General features: G+C 54.4%; 1 long non-coding RNA gene across 1 annotated transcript; it reads left to right on the plus strand.

The window, feature by feature from the left end:
- The first annotated feature begins 469 nt into the window (after positions 1-469).
- Positions 470-7241, plus strand: LOC113927160. The gene is made up of 4 exons (XR_003521519.2): positions 470-798; positions 2792-2846; positions 3159-3525; positions 7179-7241. It is a non-coding gene; the product is annotated as an uncharacterized LOC113927160 (long non-coding RNA).
- Positions 7242-7677: the final 436 nt, after the last annotated feature.

Genomic DNA, 7677 nt, shown 5'->3' on the forward strand with positions numbered 1-7677 from the left:
GCTTGGGACAGAAATCAGGTTGGAGAGGAGGGCCCAGGGAGCTGCATTTGTGGGTTCTCTCCCGAGAAAATGCTGGCCTCAAACAGCACTGCTGCAAAAGGGCCTCAGGGAGCAGGCAGAGGGGGGCCGGTGGCCACGGTAGCATGCTTTGTCCCACCTGTCCATCACTGGAAGCTGCTTCTTATTAAGCCGAAAGTTGGCCTCGCTTTGGCAGAAATGCCCACCAGCGGACACTCACTCTTCCGTCTTCCTTTGCAGCTTGGTTGTACAGAGCCCCAGGCCCCACCGGTGGCTCGCACCTCCCCAGGATTTAAGTGGGAGGTTGCCAATGGGAGAGTTCTCCACTCCAGCAAAGCGGTGGCCAGGCCACAGCTGGTTTCTGAAACCAGAAGTTCTTCCAAGAGCATTCAGCATCTCCCCAGCATCCAGGCCCGTTTATCTGCTGTGCAAACTGCAGAGGCCGGGACCTCAGGGCATCAGTGGCGTCCTCTGGACCGGCTCCGCAGCTGAATTCCACACCCTGGTCCCCATCGTCTATTGCCTCCAGGTGGCATTCTCCGGCCCTTGTGGAGCTTGAGCTCCCTGGTGTCCTTTAACAAATTCCGTTTCTGCTCATATCCACCAGCGTCCTTCTCTGCGGCCTGCAAATAAGAACGCTGCCTCTTAGATGACCCCTGGGCCCCCACTGTCTGTCCTGGGGAGCAGCAGATGGGAATGCCACGTTTGTGTGAAGGAGGGACCCATCCCTGCCAGGCATGGTGGTCAGGACAGGCTTCTTGGAGACGGTGGGCCAGAAGGGTGAGTAAACGAAATAGGTGGGAGGAAAGGGGGTGGTTTTCTGGGGAAGAGACACTGTACCAAGCCTGGCCCTTTGGGCAGTAGAATTAGGAATGGTCTCAGGATCAGGGAGATGGCCCCTGTGCCAACGTGTCTCCCCTCCTCCCAGCCTCTGGCTTTGAGGTGACAGCAATAGAAAACAGAGAAATGAGCACTTGGCAACAATTAATTGCTAAGATGCAAAGAAAAATTGTTTTGAATGTTAAAATTATAGATATAATGCTATTAGGAGCATGATTCAGAGTTTATGAAAACATTATTTATATTGATTTATTCCCAGAGCCATCAAGACTCCTTGAAAATAATTAAAGTTGACATTTCCATTGCTGAAGCTAAATGTTGGTATCATATAATGAATATTCCATGGGCTGTGCTGTAGAAAAGCATTAAACACCAACATCTGGAGATTTCCACCCTACCCCCACCCCCTACTACCCAGCCACTAATGGACAGGCCTCTGAGGCTCTTCGCCTTCTGGCCCCTTGGCCCAGGCCCCAGCCATCAGCCAACCCCAGGAACTCTCAGAGCTGACACGGACAGTGAGGACCAGCACCCCAAGGCCTGGAGTGAGGAGGGGGCTCAGCCATGGTCGTGAGCCAGGACAGAGGAGGGTCCAGACAGGAAGCCAGCTCAGCCAGGCCTTGGAGGAAAAAAGGAAGTTAGAGAGGAGAGAGGAGAGGAGTAAGGAAGGCAGAGAGGAAGGATGAAGGGGAGGGAAGGACGTGCTTCCTCCCTGCCTTGGAAAATTCCCCACACTTCTATGACCACAAAGCCATGGCCTCTGGGCTGCCGATGTTGCATACCAGTCTCCACTTTCCCCGAGGCAGCCGGTGGCCGCTGGGGTCCTCCTTTGTTGATGGCTTTGTAAGAGCCCCTTATCTCCTCTCAGGAGCCCTCGCCCTGTCTCACCACCTCATCTTCCAAAGGCTGGCGTCTGTTCCTTCTGCCCTCGCTTCTCCACACGGGGCAGTTGGCCTCTCCTGCTCCCCTTTATAAAACCCCAGGCAGGGGGAGATGCTGTAAGATGATGAACTTCAAACAGCAAGGTGGGACCCACTGGTGAGCAGTGAAATCAATTTCATGGGCTATGACCAGTATTTTATATATATATATATATACACACATATATCAAGTAAAATACATCTGAGTACGCGGTAAGCAGTGATGGGGCACTTTCTACCAAACCTCGTTGAAGTAGGTTACCCGCATGGATATCTTGGTCCTGTGTAATATTTATTTTTCAAAACACTTTGAAGTCTGTTTATTGCTCTAGAGTTTTGTCCAGATTTTAGTGTTTCCATATCCATTTCTGAAGTATGGGTAAAAATGGGTGTGTTCGACCCTATTATCCCTGTGATTTTCTATTTCAATTCCAGGATGCATTCCTGAGGGCCTGGATGGGTGGGGAAGGGGGTAAAACCAGGTTACATTACACACACACACACACACACACACACACACCCCAGTAGAGACTCAGAACTTCTGTTCTCTACATGCTCTCTTTGTGCATCTGTTGGCCCTGCATAACTAACCCCTGCAGGAGAAATCAGTCCAAGGGACAATCGAGGCATCCGGTTTTGTGCTCATGAAAGCTCACAAACACGTAAATCACCCACAACAGGTTTTTTCTCGTTGGTCACTCCCACAGGCAGCATGGATTGGGGCAGGAGCTCCATGTTGCTGCCACAAAGAGCCAGCGAACCCCTCTGCACTGGAGGGTGCCCTGGAGGGCTTTGGGGCAGTGTAGGGGGTCAGGGCTGAGATGGGGCTGGCGCTGGCGGGGAGCTGGGATGTGGCCACGCCCAGGAGCACGTTGTCCACCAGCCCCACTGCCCCAAGTAATTTTCTTTTCCTGGCCTCATTTTCTTCTTCGGTAAGCAGAACCCTCCCACAAGTTCTTCTGACAATTCTGTAAATGAATTCTTGGTACTAAATCCCTTTCTGCTTAAACTAGCTAAGGAGGAGACTGCTCTCTCCAGACTGGCCGGCACGGAGAGTCATGAGTGCAGGTGAGCGCCCGCCTGCCCGCGGACTCCCAGCTGAGGCTGTGAAAAGAGCTCCAGGGCCCAGCAGAGAGGCCCTCGGGGGACCCCAGGCTTCCATGGCTCTGGGCTTTAGAAGGTCTCCGGGGAGACGGCTGACCATTGGCTGCAGCCAGGAAGAAGTCCCGGCTGGAGGGATGAGCCGACCAGGCTGGGGCAGCCATGGGGAACCCGCAGAGCAAAGGGAGGATGGAGGAAGGGCTGGACTCCTCCAAGGGCGGGGGGGGGGGGGGTGGGCTCTTGGCTGTAGGTGGCAGACTCCCATGATTCTTGTTTCAGCAAAAAGAATTTATCAAGGGGGCACAGGAAGCTCGCAAAGGCACCAGAAGATCCAAATAGACAGACTGGCCGAACTTTTCCAGAACAACTTCCAACACCACATCCCCGAACGAGGCTGCCCAGAGTGAGCGGCTGCCTCCAGAAAGTGCCAGATCAGGAAGCTACCCTCAAATGAGTGGCCCTACCATCGACCCTAGTAAAGTGGACACCTCATGCCCTTCCTCCATCCCCTCAAAACGCAGCTCCAAATCAAAGTCTCATGGGAGTGTGTCGCATTGCAGGACCCGAGGGCATCTGGGCAACTAGCTTGTAGCTCCCCAGCTTCCCGGTGCAGAAAAGAAAGCACAGCAGAGTGTGGGAATGGAGGGTGAGTGAGCCCACCCACCTGTGCACACACCCCTCCCGCTGTCTCTTCATTCCTCATCCGTCCTGGTGGCTCAGGAGTGGGGTGCAAAGTCACAGGATCTCCAGCTCCCTGCTGGGCTTTGAGCAGTGGCTCTGGGTGAGTCACTGGCAGGGCCAGGGAGCAGGTTCGGCAGCTAGCCAGTCAGGAATATTGTATCGTCCAAAATCCCACTGTAGAATTGAATCCCAGGGACCCCACTGCTGTCACAGCAGCCATGGGTGCCCCATCTCGCCCGCCATCGCTGAGGACACAACACTAAAGCCTCTGCCACCACGGACGCTGGAGTCGGGCGTGCCTGCGGCCAACCCTCACCACAACAGTTTGCCCTCCGCAGACGTAGCTTCTGCTTGGTAGAGTGTGGGTCACGGGCCTGTGCCCTGGCTGCAAGGGATTCTGGGAAAGCAAGTGTTGGGATTCCTTAGCAGGAGACAGGTACTTCTAGAGTGGGACTCCCCCCAACTTCTTAGGGTCTGGGTGGCCAAAAAGAATGACAAACATCACCTCCAGACCCCCAAAGCCCAGGCCAGATGGGGGTTAAACCAAAACTCTTGGTCGCTAGAGTGAGGGCTGGGGCCTGCCATGGCTCTCTCACCCAGACCTCCAGCCCTCTCAGAGACTCCTCTGCCTCTCCCAGCTGGGGTGCCTCCTTCTCCATCTTCCTAGCTCTCCCCTGCTCCCTGGTGCCAGACTACTGCCTGGCACATCATGGGTGTTGGCTAAATGTTTGTGAATTGAGCTGAGCCGTCTGCGTAGTTAATCCGCCTGGCTCCTGTCAACACAACGCGGGTGTTTGCCTGGTGAAGAGCCTGTTTTCCATCCAGAAACTCTGTGGGGAATGAGAAAATCTTGCCTTTGCAGGCTTCCCTTTGACTGTGACCATGACCTTAAGACTGGAGATGGTTCTGGGACATGGTTAAAGACAAGGGGCACCAGGGGAGCAGACGAGGGAGAAAGAGAAGCATAATAGAACTAGCAGGTGCCATTGATCAGGTCCAGTAGAGTGGCCACGTGCTCTGGCTGGAGTCAGACCACCCGAGTTTGCACCCGCCTCCCCCACCAGCTCAGCCCTGGGCAAGGTGCTTACCTATCCTGTGCCTCAATTTCCTCACCCTGGGGATAACAGAGGGTGGGTGAGGCTTGCATTCGTTTGTGCGAGGAAAGCCTTTAGGACAGGGCCTGGCCCCGAGAGAATGATAGCTTTTCAGCGGAGTCTTCTGTGCGCCCAGCAAGCCTCACGCCTGTGAGGGGAGTTCCATCATTATTGGCACCTCTCCTAAGTTGCCCGGGGTCACACAGCTAGTGGCTGGCAGGATAGGATTTAGACCCCGATCTGTCTGACTCCAGAGACTCTTAACCCAAAGCCCAAGAGAAAGGAGACGAGCTCGAGTTGTGGCCACTCCCCCTGGACATCCATACCAGGTGCCTAGGATGTGCCTGATGCCGGGCTAGGGGCTAGTGGTCCCAGGGGAATGGGCTGCCGCCCACAGGAGACTGCCACAATCAGCTCTTTATAACCCAGGGTGGTGAGTGATAGGGCAGACATGGTTCCAGGTTCTCCCAGAGCCGACCAGAAGGCACTTAGCCCAGCCTGGGCACACAGGGTGACGTCCCGGAGGTGATGGCACTGGGCTGAGCTTTTGTTTGAATTTATTTTATTGGGGTATAAATTATAAATGACAAAATGCACCCATCTTAAGTGAGCAGTTCAATGAATTTTGACAAATGCACATATGTGTGTAATCACCACTTGAGTCAAGATATAGAAACTTTTCATCACCCCAGAAAGATCCTTCACGTCCCTTCGCAGTCCCTATTTCCCCACCCCCACCCCAGGCAACCACTATGGCTGAGCTTTAAAAGATGAGCTCATTCTGTTAAGCGTGTGCCTTTGGCTCAGGTCATGATCCCAGGGTCCCTTGAGCAGGGAGCCTCGTCCCTCTGCCCCTTCCCCTGCTCATGCTCTCTCTCCCTCGCAAAAATAAAAAATCTTTTATAAAAATAAAATTAAAAAGATGAGTAGAAAAGCGGCGCCTGGGTGGCTCAGTTGGTTAAGCCACTGCCTTCGGCTCAGGTCATGATCCCAGAGTCCTGGGATCGAGTCCCGCATTGGGCTCCCGGCTCAGCGGGGAGCCTGCTTCTCCCTCTGGCCCTCTCCCCTCTCATGCTGTTTCTCTCTCTCTCCCTCCCTCCCTCCCTCCCCCCCAAATAAATAAATAAATAAAAGCTTAAAAAAAAAGATGAGTAGAAGAAAAATAAAAAGGTGAGTGGGACCCAGCTATAAAAGGGAGGTGGCAAAGGCACAGAGAAATATAACAGCGTTGTGATTGTAGGAAGTTATAAGCAGTGTCTTATTACCGGAGTCGAAGGAGCAAGCCAGGAGAAGCAAGGGATGAAGCCAGAGATGTACGCAGGAGCCTGATCAGAAGACACTGTACACTCGGAAGGAGCTGGGACTTCATTCCTTGGACCAAGGATCACAAAACCAAGTGTCAAAGAAGTCAAACATGAGACCTTACTGAGGGAAGCAGGGTGTGTGGGGGAGAGGAGCAGAGACAGCCCAGTGTGCTGAGGGGCAATAGGGGATGGTGAGGACTGCGGCCAGCCGGAGAGCCCAGACTCGAGCGGGGGCCTCCCCTACCCAGCCCCTTGGCACTCCTGCCTGCAAAGATTTGGGCCCAATGTGGTCACATCTGGTTTTGCTTTTTCAAGGAAAGCCAGAAAGCCAGATTTTATATAAATGAAATCTCCTGATTTATTTTTTCTTTAAAGATTTTATTTATTTATTTGAGAGAGAGAATGAGAGAGAGAGCACATGGGGGGGGGAAGGTCAGAGGGAGAAGCAGACCCCCTGCTGAGCAGGGAGCCCGATGCAGGACTCGATCCTGGGACTCCAGGATCATGACCTGAGTCGAAGGCAGTCGCTTAACCAACTGAGCCACCCGGGTGCCCTGAAATCTCCTGATTTAAAAAGATAAACAATTAACTGAAATTTCTCAGAAGTGCAGTGTAGGCCATTGCCAAGGGGTCCTGGCAAATCATGGCTGCAGGCTGTTTGACCGGCAGGCCCCAGTTAGAGGCTCTGCCCTGGTGGTGGAAGTGCTTTAACCAGGAGAGGAGCAGGTTCAGCTTTGTGTTTTATAAACAGGGCTCTGACAACTTCGAGACTAACTGATTTAAAGGGAGATGCCTGGCGGCTGGGAGGATGCTGGAATGTTCCAGATGGGAGATAACGGACATGAACAGGGACAGGCATAAGGAGATGGATCTGAATTTGGGGAGAGTATAAGAAGTACCACCAGCCCACACTTCCTTCCCTTGCCCACAGGGTCCAGTACCCTCCATGAGCCCTGGCCTGGGGACCCCTCCTCTGGCCCATGACCTGCCAGGTCCTCCTTGGCTCATGGATGTGAGACACACTGGGCAGAGTGAAGCTCCTGAAGGCAGGGGCCATGCTTTCTTCCCTACTTCTCAGGAGCCCCCATGCCACACGCAGCATGGGCACACAGTGGGTCCACCCCCGCATTAACTCCCTTCAGAGCAGCTGCAGGAAAGTATTCTGAGACTACCAGGCAGCCAGTCAAATGTATATGCACTGCACACTTCCCCTCCGCCAGGCTCTGATCCAGGCCCTGGGAATAGCGCAGGAAGACAAGAGGGCCCCAGGCCAGCCGTTTCTGGGCCAGCCAGGAACATGTCATCTCAGCCAGGTGAGTGACTTGGTAGTCCTGCCCCGCCACCCTTCCCCACCCCGCCGCCACCCCCCCCCCCCCGCCGCCCCCCCCCCCCCCCCGCAGTAGGTGGAGGAGAGGTGCCACTGAGCAGATGATTTGTCAAACACAAAGGTGACAGGCTGATGGCCTGTGCTGGGGGAGGCAAAGTAGGGGGAGGCGGAGGTGGAGATGGCATGAGCGGGGATGCAGGGGGCACCTCCCCGAGAAGGTGCCCTGGTGGGACCAAGCCATGGGGAAATCTGGGAGGGAGAATGTTCCAGACAGGAGCATACCTACGCAGGCCCAGAGACAGAGTGTGCTGGTGTGGTTGAGAAACAACAGTGGGTTGGGGGGGGCGGTGGGCAGGCGTGGAGCAGATCCTTAGGGCTCTGTGGCTCTGACT

This window comes from Zalophus californianus, chromosome 7, assembly GCF_009762305.2.
Source record: "Zalophus californianus isolate mZalCal1 chromosome 7, mZalCal1.pri.v2, whole genome shotgun sequence".
Taxonomy (NCBI): Eukaryota; Metazoa; Chordata; class Mammalia; order Carnivora; family Otariidae; genus Zalophus; species Zalophus californianus.